General features: G+C 30.9%; 1 protein-coding gene across 7 annotated transcripts in view; it reads left to right on the top strand.

Annotated features, from left to right (window-relative positions):
- Positions 1 to 19,493, top strand: part of LOC126888032 (chitooligosaccharidolytic beta-N-acetylglucosaminidase) — a 359,195-nt gene that overhangs the window by 250,758 nt on the left and 88,944 nt on the right. The window contains exon 1 of one of the 7 annotated variants that reach the window (XM_050656039.1): positions 12,626 to 12,811. The exons of 5 other annotated variants lie outside the window; for them this stretch is intronic. The gene's annotated coding sequence lies outside the window, so the exon portion shown is untranslated. Of the gene's footprint in view, positions 1 to 12,625; positions 12,812 to 19,493 lie in introns of those variants that run through there. One more of the 7 variants, XM_050656042.1, reaches the window with a different exon arrangement.

Raw genomic sequence — 19,493 nt, 5'->3', positions numbered from 1 at the left:
ATTCGAAACCATGGATTAAATCTAATACATTAGGTAGTTAGGTTAAAACGTAAGAAATAAATTTGAAAAGTAACGGATTAAGCCAACACGGAACCTATCGCAAATGTATACCTTTCATTAATGTTTATTGATAAGCAAAGCTACAATTATATTTTACTTCATTTCATTTTAAAGCTAGTTTAATAAACTAATCGGTTCTTTTTTCAATTTTTTGGTAAAATATCGTAACTTATAGACGAAAATTCTTAAAATCCGCTATTTTCATTTAAATTGTCAATAAATAAATAAATTGACAAAAAATTGGTTAGATTTACATAAATTTTGATATTCTATCCATATAGAAATTAAAACAATTGTTACATATATAGTAGTTACACTGAGTGCCATAAAAACCGTGTATTGTTACTCATTTCTTTAGGCTATTTCACGTAATATCGAGATTCGAGATAGAAGTTTTATTTTTACATAGTAGGCTATTGATTATATTCAAAATAAGATAGCTAAAAGGAACTACAACGTTAACGGGGTTTTATTATTTCATATGGTCAATGGACATCTATATATGAAAAAACCGCGGAGTGCTACCATTTAAAGGGGTGCGTTTTTGAGAAATGGGAGAATTAATCCCTGGGCACAGGTTACATTAGGGTAAGTTCAATGCACTTTTGGTACAAACATATCTACATAAAAATTGTTCCTGGTTAAATTTCCTATCTAAATATCACTTTTTAAAGTCAACTATACTTTTTTTTACGAAAATATATTCAAATGAAAAAGCACAAAGAAACCCAAAAGAAATAAATTTTGTTTTTTGTCCCATAACTTTTGTCCACGAGGATATGGGTATAGACATTGCTTTACAGAAAAAAAACTACATATTTCTTCCTTAAAATGTTGTTTAATAGAGGTCATTAGGATTTATAGTTTTCGAAATATGATTTTTCAAATTTCGCCACTCACAGCAATTTTGGGCAATTTTCCTTGTTATTTCGCAAATATTGTTCTGTAACTTTTTTCTACGTAACTTTAGGTATACGCAACGGTACACGTAATAGGAATAGAAATCAATTACCTTTAAAATGGTCTAAGGTATAACGTTGTAAGACTTTTTTAAAGAGATTATGGTTTGTCAAGCTTTTACACTTTTAACGATTTATAAAATAATATTAATATATAATAATATATTATATATTATATAATATTATATTATATATAGTATATATAATATAATATTATATTATATATTATATATTATATATTATATATTATATATTATATATTATATAATACCTAATATAAAATTATTTTTTACATTTTTTACGATTATTTTTGAAATTTCTCATTATAACTTTTTATTTCTTGTACATGAATATACATATATTGCTCAATAAAGAGGGCTTACTTTCTGTTCTTTAAAATGGTGTATCATCTATATTTAAATATGTAATGGAAACCGAGTGATTCTTTGATATGTTTTTATCTGTATTATTTAAAATTATTTCTTTTACAAAAATTACATAAACATTAGTCTTAGAAAATATAGCTTTAGTTAAAAATATTTAAACGTTGACATTTAAAAAATTTTTAAAATCAAAGTCCATCTCTTCGTTACCATTAGCTTCAATATCGTCCTCTGACACCTCAGTTATCTTAGAGTTCCCACAATTAGTACCCATGCACATGCACCCTTTGCAGAATATTGAACAACTAATTCCTATCTTTCTACAACCGCAGCTTTTTGTACATCCTTTGATACATTTACATGCTATTTCTTCAAGCAAAGCTTGTGGTGCAGGGGCTTTGACAGTAAATATTGGAATTAATCCATATTTTGAAGTTTGCCCGACCAGGTCAAGAGGATCCAAAGTATTACCTATAAAAAATAAGATTCAATCATAACACAATCACATAAAAAAGTTATAATGAGGAATTTAAAAAATAATCCTAAAATCAAAAATCGTTGCAAGTACTTATTACATTTTGAAAAAGCATATCTTATTCAAAAATAATCCTAGAATTTTTTATAGTACACGATTTTAAAGTAAACAGAATAAGTTTTTTGTTTTATTATATAATATATTATACCTAAATGTAGAAAAAAAAGTTATAATGGGAAATTTAAAAAATAATCGTAAAAAATATAAAAACTCGTTAAAAGTATAAAGTCTTGAAAAAGATAACCTCTTTAAAAGAAGACGTACAACATTATACAGTAGCTCATTTTAAAGCTAATTAATTTCTATTCCTCTTACATGTACCATTGCATATGCCTAAAGTTACATAGAAAAAAGTTACAGAACAATATTTGCGAAATAACAAGGAAAATTGCCCAAAATTGCTGTGAGTGGCGAACTTTGAAAAATCATATTTCCAAAACTATAACTCCAAATGACCTCCGCCAAACACCATTTTAAAGACAAAATATGTAAAATTTTTTTCTGTGAAGCAATGTCTATACCTATGTCCCCCTGGACAAAAGTTATGGGACAAAAAACAAAATTTCTTTCTTTTGGGTTTCTTTGTGCTTTTTCTTTTGAATATATTTTTGTAAAAAAAAGTAACTTTGACTTTAAAAAGATATAATTAGATAGGAAATTTAACCAGGAACAATTTTTATGTAGACGTATTTGTTTGTACCAAAAGCGCATAGAACTCACCCTAATGTAACCTGTGCCCAGGGACTAATTCACCCATTTCTCAAAAACGCACCCCTTTAAATGGTAGCACTCCGCGGTTTTTTCATATATAGAGATTCATAGACCATATGAAATAATAAAACCCCGTTAACGTTGTAGTTCCTTTCTATAGTACATAATCAATAGCCTATAGGTTATTAACGTTTAACTAACTTAATTTATAGCTTTATAAGCAACAATTAAGTATATCAAGATTTATAAAACCTTGTTTAAATTGTTTTACATGCACTATAAGGCAGTTATCTTAAATTTTGTTTTAAATGCTTTTCTTCTTACTGGTAGACAATAAATAGCAAAAATTAGCATTTTTGCCGAAAACCTGGCAAAAATGCAAAAATTTAGGTTAATATATTCCGAGAAATTTTATATGAATCAGGCTCTGTTAGGTTTCGGAGGGTCATAAACGGCCGTTGAGGGTAGAACAATAACAATACAAGCATATATAATGAAGTTTACTGCCCGACGCGTAGCGGAGGGCAGTAATCATTCAAGGGAGGAAAAGGCACTTTACTCCCATGTTATACATATGATTTTTCCACCTTCCTCAAATAACAAGTCATTTTTTCATTTTTACTTAATTTATTTATGTAACTAACCAACAAAATTTATTAGAACTAAAACTAACAAGGAGGTACAATATAACTGTCAACTGTCAAATATAAGTCAAATTATTAATGTAAACATTGTTACATACAAATAACAATTTACTGTTTTTTACCATCCTCCAAAATACATGGTGTTTTATAAATAAACGTTAAAATGTATAGATACTTACGTAATAGAAAATAGATATTGTACAGGGCGTCAATAAGTTATATTTCATGAATGAAATACCATGACGTCATTTTTACTTTTCCTCCCTATGGAGGAAAAGTACAACTTTGCTCCCTACAGTCAGGTCCGGAAACATATACTTTCGGTAGAGGTAGGTGGAAAAATATTTTGCTCCAAGAATATAAAATCAATTGCCCATAAATTTTAAAAATATCAAAAATTTATATTTGTATAAAAAATTAGTTACTGCTTGGGTAAAAGCAAAAAGAGTATTGGTAAATTGTATCAATTTAATAAATTTAAATTATACTAGATAAAAAACATAGAAATATATTAGAAACTGTAAAAATAAAGTAATGATTTGTAAAAAAACAATAAACATAAACCTGTCAATATTAGACAGATTAAGTCAACAAGCATGTTTATGTTTTTAAGACTTTTTTTACGTTTATTTTATTGTTAAGTAAACTGAAATAGTAGTAATAGTAGAAATAGTAGAAATGTAGTTGCAAGGTCGCCTGCGGAAATTCATGTGGGTGTAGGAAACATGGCTTTAAATGCTCCGTTGCATGTAATAATTGTGCAGGGAATGGAACCGAAGAAGAAGAAGAAGAAAATAATAAAATATAAACATATATGTATTAATCCATTTAGTTGTATTAAATTCTAATAATTTCATACAATTATTGTAGGTATTTGTATAATACAAAATAAAAAATTCGCATTAAAACCAACTGCAATCTATATTACATACCTTGAAGAATTAACATTCAGAAATTTACTTTCGGTGGATCCAATAACTTCCAAGTTTAGAGGTTTAACTGATTGTATAACGAAAACTCCAGAACTTGACGTAAAAAGTTGGTATCCTAGGCACCAGGTACTCTGGAGATAATTTTCTATGTCACCTTCTTGTTCAGCGAGGCAAAACCCCCAAGTAATTTTTGACTAATTTTTTAATGAATTTGCCGAAAACTTTAGAAGACGAGGTAAATAGTAGGAGGCGCCTTGGGCACCAGGTACTCCGGAGATCAATTTCAGAGATCACTTCATATTCGTTTCCAGCGACCCCAAAACCCCCAGGTAATGATCTTTGACTAATTTTTTAATGAATTTGCCGGAAAACTCCAGAAGACAAGGTAAGGAGTAACTACCCTGGGCAGCAGGTACTACGGAGATCACTTCCGATGTCATATTCGTTTTCAGCGACCCGAAAAACAGCCAAATACTGATTTTTGACTAATTTTTCTCGGTTAATTTAAAAAGTATAAAAAATAAACTGATATTTTCTTGATTACTTCTTCTTTTTCTTCTTTTTGTATAGACATAACTCCGACTGCTTTTTCAATGTGCCTCTAGTAAGTTGTCGTTCCATCGTTTTCGTGGCTTTCCTACTGATCATCTGCCTATTGGGCAACCGTCTCTCGCTGCCCCTACTACTCTATATTTGGTGTTTCTTTATTACTAACGATCTCATTTTATTTTTAAAGAATTTGTCGAATAGACGATGGAAGACCACATCCAAAATTATAAAACAAAACACAAGGTGCTAATAAATAATTTAAAATTAGTGGTTGTAACTAAAGGATGATAATTTAATGGATGTTTGTTTCTACGCCACATAAGTGTATTAGAAATGTAATGTTGTTTTGGTGTTTGGAATGGTGTTTTTGTACTATTCGAAAATTTCTATCCGTTCAAGAACTTGTTTATATGCAGGCGGTTTGCCAACGTCGACTGCACGGTTTACCTGTTTTACTTGATCGCACCCTAATGCCGCCTTTAAAGTTTCACCCTAATACCAAGTAAAACAGTGAGAAAACAGGTACACCGCTACGTCGAAGTTGGCAAACCGCCTGGATATAAACAAGCCCTAAGAGATACGGCGTGAATATATTACATAGTCTGGGCCACCGTGTATAATATACTAAACTATGTAGGTACACTGATGAGCGTGCTAATAACCGGCAAAATAGCTCAAAAGATGGAAAACTTAATACATTGGGAAACAAAAAGAGACAAGACTAGTGGAGGTGGAAATTATCGTTATAGTGCGGCAGATTCGTGCAAATATTTATAAGAATTGCATATTTAATGATACAAGCATATAATTTGGTCCACATATACCGCACATATAAAAATTCAAATATGTGACTAATAGCACGATATCTTTTGAATGAAAAGTCCGATTTCAACTAAATTTGGCACATAGGTTCTTTTTGTGATTTACAAGATCGATGTTGTGAACTGTAAGAATCGGTTTACCAGAAGTTGTGTTTTTCCTGATTTTTTATGTAAAACTATTTTATTTTATGTAAATAATTTATTTTCAATTTTTTCACCCTGTATATATTAATTTTTCAAAATGGTAATACCACCATTGAAAAGGGCGTAAGAATATGTTTTAGGAAATATTTTGAACTCTTTTTGGTTATGTTAATTACCATTTAATAAATGCATAACGTATCTTCACATGTACCTATGTGTGGCAGATTCTTGCAAACATTATAAGAATTATTGTGCGCTTAATGGTAGAAGCATATAATTTGGACCACATATATTACACATAAAAAAGTTTAAATTTAGATATGAGGCCATCTCAGATTTTGCCTTTTACAAAAATGGGGAGCATTCAAAATGACTACTATACATATGTGACAAATAGCACGATAACTTTTGAAGGAAAAGTCAGATTTCAGCCAAATTTGGCATTAAGGCTCTTTTCTTGATGAATAAGATCGAGGTCTTGAACCGGAAGGGTCAGTTTACCAGAAGTTGTGGTTTTACTGTTTTTTATGTCAAAACACGTTGTTCTTTTTTCAACTTTTTCACCATGTATATATTAATTTTTCAAAAAAAAAGTAATACCGTCATTGAAAAGAGTGTAAAAATATTTTTAAGGAAAGATTTTGAACTTTTATGTTAATGTTAATTACCATTTAATAAATGCATAACGTATCTTCACATGTACCTATGTGCGGCAGATTCATTTTGAATGCCCGCTATTTTTGTAAGAGACAAAATCTGAGAAGGCCTCATATCTAAATTTGAATCTTTGTATGTGTAGTATGTGTGGTCCAAATTATATGCTTTTACCATTAAATGCACAATAGTTCTTATATTATTTGCACGAATCTTTGTACGAATAGGTTCATAGGTACATGTGAATGGCAATTAACATAACTAAAGAGTTCAAAATATTTCCTAGAAAATTCTTTTACGCTCTTTTCAACGCCGTTATTAATTTTTAAAAAAATTAATATATACAGGTTGAAAGAATCGGTAAAAAACAACATGTTTTTATATAAAAATCAGGAAAAACACAACTTTTGGTAAATCAATTCTTCCGGTTCAAGACCTTGGCCTTACACATCAAAAAAAGAACCTATATAATAAATTTGGTTGAAATCGGGCTTTTTGTTCAAAAGTTATCGTGCTATTAGTCACATATGTATAGTCGCCATTTTGAATGCCCGCCATTTTGTAAAAGGTAAAATCTGAGATGACTTTATATCTAAATTTGAACCTTGATGTATGTAGTATATGTGGTCTAAATTATATGCTTCTACCATTAAATGCACAATAATTCTTATAATATTTCCACGAATCGGCCACACATAGGGTACATGTGAAAATACGTTATGCATTTAATAAATGGTAGTTATTAACATAACTAAAAAGTTCAAAATATTTTCTACAAAATATTTTTACGTTTTTTTCAATTGCGGTGTTACTTTTTGAAAAATTAATATATACAGAGGGAAAAAATTGAAAAAAAAAACATATTTTTACATAAACAACTAGTAAAAACACAATTTCTGGTACACCGATTCTTCTGGTTTACCACATCCATCTTGTAAATCAAAAAAATAATCTATATACCAATTACGTATTTTTTATGGGAAATAAGCCACAATTTTACTAAAAAATGAATTTAAATTTAAATTAATAGTATTTTCTATTTTGACAACGTAACCCGATTTGGGCTTGGAAACGTTAATAAATTCATTTTTTAGTAAAATTGTGGCTTATTTCCCATAAAAAATACGTAATTATAAAAATGCCACAAGGAAATAGCTTCAGAACAAAACTATATACCAAATTTGTTTGAAATCGGACCTTTCTTTCAAAAGTTATGGTACTATTAAACACATATTTATAGTCGCCATTTTGAATGCACGCCATTTTTGTAAAAGGCAAAATCTGAGATGGCCTCATATCCAAATTTGAACATTTATATGTGTAGTATATGTGGTCCAAATTATATGCTTGTATCATTAAATGTGCAATTGTTTCACATGTCGGCCGCACTATTATAAACGTATTAATTAACATTACATTACATAGTTTCCCACCTTTAGACGTATCAGAGGAGTATGACAACTGCCACTGTGACAGCAGGATTTTATAAAATACTCCTGTCACAGACGTCTAAAGGTGAGAAACTATGTATTGTAATGTTAATTTAATACGTTTATAACGATAATTTCCACTTCCACTAGTCCCATCTCTTTTTGTATGTATTGTAATGTTAATTTAATACGTTTATAACGATAATTTCCACTTCCACTAGTCCCATCTCTTTTTGTGTCGCAATGTATTATGTTTTCCATCTTTTGAGCTATTTTGCCGGTTATTAGCGCGCTCATCACTGTATATATACAGTGATGAACGCACTAATAACCGGCAAAATAACGCAAAAGGTGGAAAACATATTAAGTTGTTAGATAAAAGAGATGAGCTTAGAAGAGGTGTTAAATTAAGCAATAGTAAATTATTAATTTATATTATATTGATTGTTTCTCATCTTTAGACGTATCGGACGAGTTTGAGAAATGCCACTGTCACAGTGACAGTTTTAGTTGACATACTTCTCTGATACGTCTAAAGATGGGAAACAACCTATATAATGTCAATTTATATGTTACTATCGCTAAATTTAACAGCTCAACTAGTTTTATTCCTTTTTATCTCATAATTTAATTTTTTTTTCATCTTTTCCGCTATTTTGCCAGTTATTAGCGCGCTCATCACTGTATATGTTACAGTTCAAGTTGAATATCCAGTTGGAGTTGACTCCAACTAGTTGGAGTCAACTCTAACGGCTGGTTTCAGTAAAAGTTGATTATAAATATAAAATGAAGATTTATATTCAACATTTACTAGTAAAAGTAGACCCCAACTAGGAAAAGTATACTCTTCCCAGTGCCACTTAGTAAAAGTAGATTCTGATTTACACAAACAGCCGATTCTAGAAATTAAATGTTACTGAATATGTTCAAAGTAGTCTAGAAGGTATCGTCGCCCCCGTTAGGAAAATTATTCCGATTCGAATTTTTTGCACAAACTTACTCAAAAAGAGGTCCTTATAACAAATCTACTGGGTGCCAGGCAGTACCTTGATCGATAAATTGTTTAAACAATTCTGTTTAGACAAATTCACAAAAATAATTTTTTCACTTCGAACATTTTTTTTTTAGATTATTTGGATTATTCTGAGCAAAAAAAGGTATTTTGTGATTTTTCGCTAAAATTGATTGTTGTCGAGTTATACGCGATTTAAAATTTAAAAAATGCGAAAATAGCCATTTTCAAGGCTTAATAACTCGGTTAAAATTCATTATTATGAAAGTCAGAAAGTGACCAAATGAAAGTTTATAGCCCCCTCTACAAGATCCAGCAGAAATTTTTGTCACTATTTTATTACTAAGCTTTATCTTTAATTATTAACAATGAGCGCTAAGTGCGTATTAGGTGGCCGTCAATGGTGAGTGCTAAAGAGATGCACCATTCCAGCTGTCCAATGGCGAATCTCACTCGCACTCACGTTGACGGCCGCCCTCAATACACGGTTAGCGCCCATTGTTGATAATTAAAAATAATATCTTATTAATGAAACAATGACAAAAATTTCTTCAGGATCTTATAGAGGTAGCTTTAATCTTTGATTTTTTTTAGTTTCTAAATTTCATAATATATAATATCGTATGGCATTTTTGCCTTTCGGACAGTTCCGGCGCTAATTACATCTTTAACCCTGTTTCAAGTAACTAGTGTCGATGTACACTAGGCCAGGGGGACCGACGGCTTAACGTGCTCTCCGAGGCACGGTGAGACGGCTCGTGTAATTATTGGAAATGAAAATGGTTTGTCTTTAGCAGAGCTCGAACCCACGTGCACTTGCGTATGAGGCCAGCGATTATGCCGTTACTTCACGGTCGCTCGCTCGACTTTCACAATAATTATCTTTAACCGAGTTATTTAACCTCGAAAATGGTTATTTTGGCGTTTTTCAAATTTTAAGTAGCTAATAACTCGACAACAGTCAATTTTAGAGAAAAAAAGGCCCAACGGATCTAAAAAAAATTGTACGAAGTGAAAAAATTACACACACCGGCAAAATTAGCCGAACACCTTAAAAATGGGACATGTTTGATGTCTCGAATTTCCTAAACCTGTTGTCCGATTTAAGTGATTCTGTTAGTAAGTTATAGCCTTATTAGTTAAGAATATCGGTGTAATAATATTGTTGCTAGACAGGTACATGTCATTTTATACCGGGTGTTACAATCATACTGTCTTTTTTTCTTAAAGTTCGGAACACCCTGTGGAGTATTCTAGTATATATAATATTTTAAAATTAAAACTCGATTGTAGGCTTTCTTAACATTTTCTTTTTTGATTCATTTGCTTATGTTGGAAAAAAAAAGTTATGTGCTTTAAAAACTAGCCATGTTTTTTATCAATAAATCCTCATAGTAGGGGAGGAAAGTATGCTAAATTTGCAGTTTGTACAGATGTCTCCTATTTAAGATTTTAAAGTAACCCCCCAGCCCACCTCCGTCGGGATCGTGTTTGGTTCCATTCGGTAGATTTTTGAAAAATATTGAATAGGTTTATTTTGCAGTTTTACGATCTGATGTTCATTTCGCGAAATATCGCAGGGTTCGTATTTAAAATTTTTAATTTACCCCCTCCCCTCTCCGTGGGGTGTCACGAACCCGCACGGAGGTGGGGTGGGGGATTTAATTTAAAATCCCAAATAGGAACACCCAATTGTTATTGCAGATTTGGATTCTTCACGTAAAAATAAGCAACTTTTATTCGACACATTTTTTCTAATTATGGATAGATAGCGCTATAATCGGAGAAAAATGATTGTTTCAAATGGAAAATTAAATTAAAAAATGAAAAGTCCCCCACTTTATGGAAAATTTAACTTAACCTTTTTCTGATTTTAGCACATACTCTTCACAATCCAATAGGCTCCCATAAAGCTCGAGTAACTGCAAATTTAGTATACTTTCCTCCCCTACTATGAGGATTTATTGATGAAAAAACATGGATAGTTGTTAACGCACATAACTTTTTTATTATCACACATAAGTAAATTAATCAAAAAGAAAAATGTTAAGAAAGCCTAAATCTACAATCGAGTGTTAATATTAACTTTAGGAAAAAGGACAGCATGATTTGTACACCCGGTATAAAATGATATTTACCTGTCTAGTAACAATATTATTACAACGATATTCTTAAATAATAAGGCTATAACATACTAAAAGAATCATTCAAATCGGATCAGTGGTTTAGGAAACTCGAGACATCAAACATGTCCCATTTTTAAGGTGTTCGGCTAATTTTGCCGGTGTGTGTATTTTTGCGAATTTGTTTAAAATCTTTGTTTATCGCCAAACGTCACTAAATTCATTATTGTACTCATTTGCCCTCATTTTCGACAGTAAAGTAACACTTTGTTGTATTGAAAGAAAAATGTTATTTTACCTGCCGCGATAATTAATCAAATTAACCGATATTGAATGTAAGTAGTCAATGGCAGCAATCGATTATTTATTTGAGTGAAATTAAAATTTCTTTACTTTAATTATTAAAAATATTGTACAAAATTTATTTTACTATTGATAAAATTTATGTCAAAAAGTAAAATTCTGTACTGTTTCGCAATTATATTCATACAAAATAAATCAAAACTTTACAGATTTAGTAATTAGGTAGGTATACAATATTGATAAAACTATCGATTAAACATCAAAACCGGCCATCATGCAAAAGTCATCTGTGATTACTGTCATTACTGTCATACGAATTTTTTATTTCGTCTAAAATTAAAAAAATTTCCGCAAAGTTGTAAGTATGTAAGTGTTAATGTTTTTATGATTGACGATACAATTTTGTACGCACCACCTCAATACTCTTTATCGAACGCGTTTGTTCCTCTGCTCGTAATATCAGACTCGTTCGATAAAGTGTCACTTTACTGACTGATTTACTGAAATTGGTTAAACAATTTTTCGACCACGGTACCGCGTGACACCCTGTGTATTTGTTATAAGGATTGTTATACGGATGTATTTCTTTGAGTAAGTTTGTGCAAAAAATCGAATCAGAACAATTTACCTAACGGGGGCAACGTTACAGACTATACTAATAAGTAGTTGAAACGGTCAAAACAAAGAAACGTACACTCATTAAAAATGCACTTGAGATTCTCGTATAATCAACATTTACTGAATCGATCCAGGAAGAGTCAACTCCAACTAGTAAAAGTTGATTTAAATTTTTAAAATCAACTTTTACTGCTCGTTTCAGTTGGAGTTGACTCCAACTAGTTGGAGTCAACTCTAACTGAGAATCAATTTGAACTGTAACATATATATCAACTATCCCTCTTTAATCTGTTATAGCATGCGTTCGAAATTTTGACTGCTGCTATTAATGACTCGTGAGCTTCCATTGTTGTATGTAGTTTGGTTTCCCATTAGTCTTTTTAATTTTTTAAACAAATATGTTTAACGGGGTAGCAACAATTCAAATTTAGATACATATAATTCTTCATTATAGATAAAACAAAATATTTTAGATGCTGGATGTTGATATTTAATTGCGTCACTGGTTGTTGAAGTTGACAGTATCTTTAGTTCTAATTTAAGAAATATCTTTATTAATTAAAAAATAAATACCAACTAAAAATATTTTTGTAGCAATTTAACATGCTATTGGTACGCCTACGCCATTTTTGTCTTTCTCAAAGCAATTAACAGTTATTATTTTTAAATAAGTCATTCCCCTTTAGTTTGTCGCCAGTCAAAAGCCGGTTTTACTTGATTTTTCGCACAACAGACACTTTTAGATATCCGTGAGATCATGTCAATTGTTAAATAAATTTCAAGAGTAGGTATATAATATTGCTCCGAAAACAATACTCGCTTATTCAGTGTTGGTCAACCTTTATATCGATATGACTTTCACTGATTTTGAATCACTGAATTATTAAGTAGGTATTAATAGTTATTAGTAGTGCAACGGTAAAATAATAGTCAGTAAGTATGCAAATTTGCTATACATACATGCTTTGTTTTCTGATTGAATGTGCATCATTAAGTACATAGGTATAGGTCTGGATCCCGCGTATGAAAAAAGGTGTCTAGTCGGACAAACTTTGATATATGGGAACACTGGAACAGGGGAAGTTTTAATTGTGGAACAGGTTAAAAATGTGGAACGGTCAGACCACGTAAACGTCACATGTATTTTTTCCGACAGAACTTCCAATTGATTTGTTACCCTTTCATTAAACGCTCATGCAAAAATCAGACTGCTATTTATCACCTGTCATAATTCCTGTCATGTGACATATTCTACATGTTCCACTCATTATAATTCCCATTTGGTGATAAATAGCAGCCTGATTTTTGCATGAGGGTTTAATGAAAGGGTAACAAATCAATTGGAAGTTCTGTCAAACAAAATATATGTGACGTTTTCGTGGTCTGACCGTTCCAAATTTTTAACCTGTTCCACAATTAAAACTTCCCCTGTTCCAGTGTTCCTATATATCAAAGTTTGTCCGACTAGACACCCTTAAGCTATTAACAAATTTTCAGCTTGCTATTAATCAACTTTTTTTTTCATACGCGGGATCCAGACCTAATATTCGAATTTTATAGGATTTAAAAATAGTAAACTAAATATTAATACTTATTTTTACCTTATTTTACGTTTTTTAATTATAAATCGTAATTTACAGGTTAGATAGACCACATGTTATTAAACAATCTTAAGTGATCATTGAGATTTTCTTATTGTTCCCAATGTTAATTAGTTTATCCTGAATCTGGTATATTATGTTCTTAGCTAAATTAACCACTTGAAGCAGCTTTGTTATCAATCAGAATAAATCTTACTATTATTGTTTTTATGCTTTTTTCGTCTAGTATTATGCTATTCGTCTCAGTAACTTTTGTTTCTTAGTTTTTATCATAGGTATTGGGTAAATGCGTATTTTATTTATAATTTGCGGAAAGAATATAGCTTTCTGAGTATGATTTTCGATCTTGTCTTTAAATTGGAAATCATATAATATAAAATTATAATTTTTTTACTTTTCTGCAATATCTGGAGTATTATTTTTTTCAACGTTTTGATGATCTTTTCGGAACTAGTGTTATGAGTTTAAAAATGATTGAGGTTTAAAACAATAATTATTGTTAAATAGGAAAGTTAAGTTACTAACACAATTTGTTTAAATTTCGTAGGTTAAATAAACAATACTATATTCTACAATGGTAACAAGTTATAAGATACAGTAGTAAAATCTATTCTTACATCATAACTTAATATGAAAGGTTTAAAGTTTAAAGCTTGTCACGCACGGAAAGCTATAGGTACTATAATATATACAGAGTGGAATGCACTTGTAAAATAAAATTATTTATGTCCTTGTTTAAAAAAAATGTAAAAACGCATAGACCTGTCAATTGTAGTCAGGGTGTTTCATTAATAATTGTCCATATAGTAACTGGAGAAACCTTAGTACAAAATACGAAGATTTAACCTAAAAAACTTAAATAAATTATGGTTCCTTATTGAGTTACAGGGTGTTTTATCTAAAAATTTAAAAATTATTTTTGCTCAGCATTTTAAAACTTTTCGACGTATCCTTTTTATACTTTGCACAAAATGCGACTACTAGACACCCTACTAAATTACGATAAACAAACGTTTTTAGCTTCTACCAGAGGCGTACGACAGGGGATGGTGAATGGTTGACCCTTCTCAAATTCTACGCCACTGGAGGAAATACTATTTTAGTGCCATTTTTAGATTCTCCAATACTTTCTACATAAATAATATACTCTTCTTTGGTAACGATAAAGTCATTAGTTTTCGAGATATTTGAAGTTAAATATGAAACGGCACAGTTATTTTGATCAATTTATGATATGATTCATATGATTAAAATTTAAAAATTATTTGTACCCAGTACTTCAAAACTATTTGCTGTATCCTTATCGTACTTGGCAGAAAGTGTAGGTATTGTACACCCTACTAAATTAAGATAAATAAACTTCTCTAGCTACTACCAGAGGCGTACGACAGGGGATAGTGGCTGGTTGACCCTTCCCAAATTCTACACCACTGACGAAATTGCTATTTTAGTGTACATTTTTGATTTTGCAATACTTTTTGTGTAAATAATATACTTCTCATTCGTAGCGATACAATTATTAGTTTTCGTGATATTTGAAATTAAAAATGAAGCGACACAATACATTAATCAAAATAACCGTGAAGTTTCATTTTTAACTTCAAATATCTCGAAAACTAATGACTTTATCGTTACGAATGAAGAGTACATTATTTTCATAGAAAATAATGGAGAATCCAAAAATTGAACTAAAATAGCAATTTCGCCAGTGGCGTAGAATTTGGAAAGGGTCAACCATTCACTTTCCCCCGTCGCACGCCTCTGGTAATAGCCAGATACATGTGTTTAACATAATTTAGTAGTGTGTATAGTACCTATACTTCTTGTCAAGTATGGAAAGGATACGTCGAATAGTTTTAAAATGCTGAGCAAAAATAATTTTTAAATTTTTAGATAAAACACCCTGTAACTCAGTAAGGAAACACATTTTATTTAGGTGTTTTAGGTTAAATCTTCGTATTTTGTGCTAAGGTTTCTCCAGTTACTATATGGACAATTATTAATGAAACACCCTGTACATATAAATGTGGGCTTTTTAAACATGAATTTATAATTCACGCAAGTGTGGCATTGTCCATGATCTTTAGTTTTAAAGGCACACCCTATATATTTTTATGTTTTTAGAAGCTACTTAATAACCTCATCTCAAAAAAGTATATTACGTATTATGCACAGGACACGGTGACATTTTGAAATTATGTATAATTTTCTTCTAGATTAAAATTTTGAAAATAATAATTAGCAATTAATGTGTTAACGAAATTATTAAATAGTTTCAAAATGTAACCTTGCATTATTCAGAATAGACCCACTCCAATTATTTGGTAGTTTTACCTAGGATTTTTACCTGGTTTTTCGGGAGTTTCGAAAGTTAGTAATTTTATGGATTTCGGTACGCTCTTTACAGTTTTTTGGGAATATCTACTTTCCGACGCATTTTACGAAAAAAAAAATATTACTAAACAAAATTAAACTAGAGAAAGTTCCCTACAATTTATGTATTTGTAACTTTTTTTTATTCAACATAATCGCCAGAAAATTTACATGTTAATTTCCTCAAAAAAGACAAAATGCATGGTTATAACACCAGATCCAATAAGATGTAAATTGGAGCTGGAAGGTCAGATAATAGAACAAGTGATGGAGTTTAAATACCCAGGCATCACACTATCTAGCTACGGAAGGCTCGAAACAGAAGTGGAAGATCAAGTGAATATAGCAAACAGAGCCTCAGGTTGCCTTAATGACACAATATGGAGAAATAAAAATATCGGAAAAGAAATAAAAGGCAGAATTTACAAAGCAGTCATCAGACCAATAATGACATACGCGGCAGAACTACGACCCGACACAGAGAGGACAAAAAGATTACTCGAAATAGCGGAGATGAAAACCCTTCGAAAAATCGATAGTAAGACTCTATGGGACAGAACTAGAAGTAAAGATATACGTCGGAGATGCAAGGTGGATAACAATAATAACTGGGTAAGAAACAGAAGAATAGATTGGAATGACCACATAAGCCGAATGACAACAAATAGGGTAGTCAGGACAGCGAGAGACGGTTCCCCAATAGGAAGACAATCAGTGGGAAGACCACGAAAACGATGGAACGACAACTTACTAGAGGCACAATGAAAAAACAGACAGAGTCATGTCTATACAAAAAGAATAAGAACAAGAAGAAAAAGATAATTTTTTTCATAAAATCAGTCGCTTCTGGCGTAAGAATGCCTCAAAGTATAGTTCAATACACGTTTTGAAAAAATATTTCAATTCCACACCACCTGAAGGTAGAGTAAGCGGCGAATTTTAAATTTCAAAAAATGAAATTTGATTTTAAGTAATATTTTTATTTAATAACTACAATTTTGGATACATCTGAACTGAGTAGTGTTGCCCAAATGCAAGACCAAGACGAGACTTGGACAGTCTTGGTCTTGGTCTTGCACCAGTACACCTGGTCTTGGTCTTGGTCTTGGTATTGCACTCCCAGTCTTGGTCTTGGTCTTGGTCTTGCAGCAAGAGTCTTGCAAGTCTCGCAGTTACCCACTAGCATATTGCTATTTATTAATAAACAACTCACATTAGGTGGGTTTGAACCCACGATCTAAACTATCTCTGCCTATACTCTAACTAACTGGGCTATCTACCATGTCCCACGGGATCAGTCTGTTTCTTAATAAACGTTTGCATTTAATAACCTGACATGTGCTAAAACATGGTGAAAACACAAAAAATCAAACAAATGACATAAACTTATATTATTATCTATACTGTATTTTAAAGAACATTATCTGTCTAGAAAGGGATTGATGGACTCTCACATTAGGTATATGGAATGAAACGGAATAAAAGAGTTCTACAATTTGCCATTTATTCAAATACAAATTAAATTACAGCACAGTACACAATAGCTTTGACACTATTATTAGTTGAAAATTTTTGTTTGCTATTAGTTGAAAATTTTAAGATTGACTTTTTTTTAACAAGAATTAATACAAAGTAATACACGCAGTTTAATTATATAACATTTATACATAGTGATTTTTATGTATGGAACGCCTCAAATATCTCGGAAACGACTTGAACGATTTTTATAGAATTTGGTGAGTAAAGGTCTTCTACTGCGGCCGATATTATAGTGGTAATTAAAGATTGTTACCAGATCTTGCGTTTTTTTGAAAATATAATGAACTTTAGTATTTAGAATAGAACACCCTGTATATTTTTGCATTTTGAACCATAATAACTACTAATTAATTTTCATGTAATATTTCCTATACCGAAATGCCGTAATTTCTGAGTTATTTCTATATTTATTTAAAAAAAAATTAAACAAATTATAAAAATCAATTGTTTCAGCCCTGGCAGACTTATTTTAGGTTCTTTGAATCATATGGAACAAAAAAGGTCTTTTGTAGTTTTTGTCTAAAGTTATTCGTTTCCGAGTTATAAACAATTTAAAACTGAAAAAAATCGAAAAATGACGATGTTCAAGGCTCAAAAACACAAGTAATAGCTATTTGTATAACAAGGGAGGAAAGTGCTACTTTTCCTCCCGAGAATGAAGTTTACTGCCCGACGCGTAGCGGAGGGTAGTAATCATTCAAGGGAGGAAAAGGCACTTTACTCCCATGTTATACATATGGTTTTTCCACCTTCCTCAAATAACAAGTCATTTTTTCATTTTTACTTAATTGATTTTATGTAACTAACCAATAAAATTTATTAGAAGTAAATCTAACAAGTAGGTACAATATAACTGTCAACTGTCAAATATAAGTCAAATTATTAATGTAAACATTGTTAAATCAAAATATCAATTTACTGTTTTTTACCATTCTGCAAAATAAAGAGTGTTTTATAAATAAATGTTAAAATGTATATATACTTACGTAATAGAAAATAGATATTATACAGGGCGTCAATAAGTTATATTTCATGAATGACATACCAGGACGTTACTTTTACTTTTCCTCCCTAGGGAGGAAAAGTACGACTTTGCTCCCTACAATCAGGTCCGGAAAAGTATACTTTCGGTAGAGGTAGGTGGAAAAAAATATTATTTTCGAAATCTCGAAGTGCCTAAACTGAAGTTTAAACTTTATTTGTCAGTTGTCGATAAGTAATTTGTTTATTTCATTTTAAAAAACATTGTTTTTTAGTTTTTATTGCAGCCCGATCACCCATCCTCTCATAAGTTCTTCATTAACAATAAAAAAACAATGGCAAAATCACACATCGGCCAATATCTCTTTTTATATAATAATAAATATCTCTTTTTTGAAATTTGAAGGTTTTGTAGCATTATACCGTGCGCGAATGAACTATACATGGTAGTCAGGCGTCATCTTATCTACTGCTTTTTCAGCAAAAAATTTTGTTTGGCCGATTGATCTAATATCTAATTGCACACCCTGCAAAAAGTAGGACGTTTAGTTTTTACGATATGGATAAGGAAAAACAATTGAGTGGTTATCCGTAACAGTGAATGTGGTATTCGTATTATATTTTTATCACCTTGTAGGCGACATACTTCTTTAAAAGTTTCAATGCGATATTGTTATACACACAACACAAGAAGATTATTTTATGAAAGGTTGCTATTCTCAAAATCTAGACAATTGCTCAATTGTAATTAATTTCGGAGCGAAGGCGTCGTCTGATATTAGGAAAGAATGAAATATTTTATTTTTACATTGTATAATAATTTATTATGACCTCTGAGTACGTATCAAATAAATAAGTGTTTATATTTTTAATTCGGTATGTATGATCATCGTATTGTTCATAATGCGGATAAATCCATTTTTCCAAATTTTTGTTACATATATTTTTTTGTATCTCATAGTCTCTAAGCATATACCCGAACTAATATACAGGGTGTAACAAAAATACAGGTCATAAATTAAATCACCTATTCTGGGACCAAAAATAGTTCTAATTAACCTTACCTTAGTACAAATATGCATATAAAAAAAGTTACAGCCCTTTGAAGTTACAAAATGAAA

This window comes from Diabrotica virgifera, chromosome 7, assembly GCF_917563875.1.
Source record: "Diabrotica virgifera virgifera chromosome 7, PGI_DIABVI_V3a".
NCBI classification, from domain to species: Eukaryota; Metazoa; Arthropoda; class Insecta; order Coleoptera; family Chrysomelidae; genus Diabrotica; species Diabrotica virgifera.
Note: the sequence above shows the minus strand (reverse complement) of the source record. Positions and strands in the feature narration are given on the sequence as shown.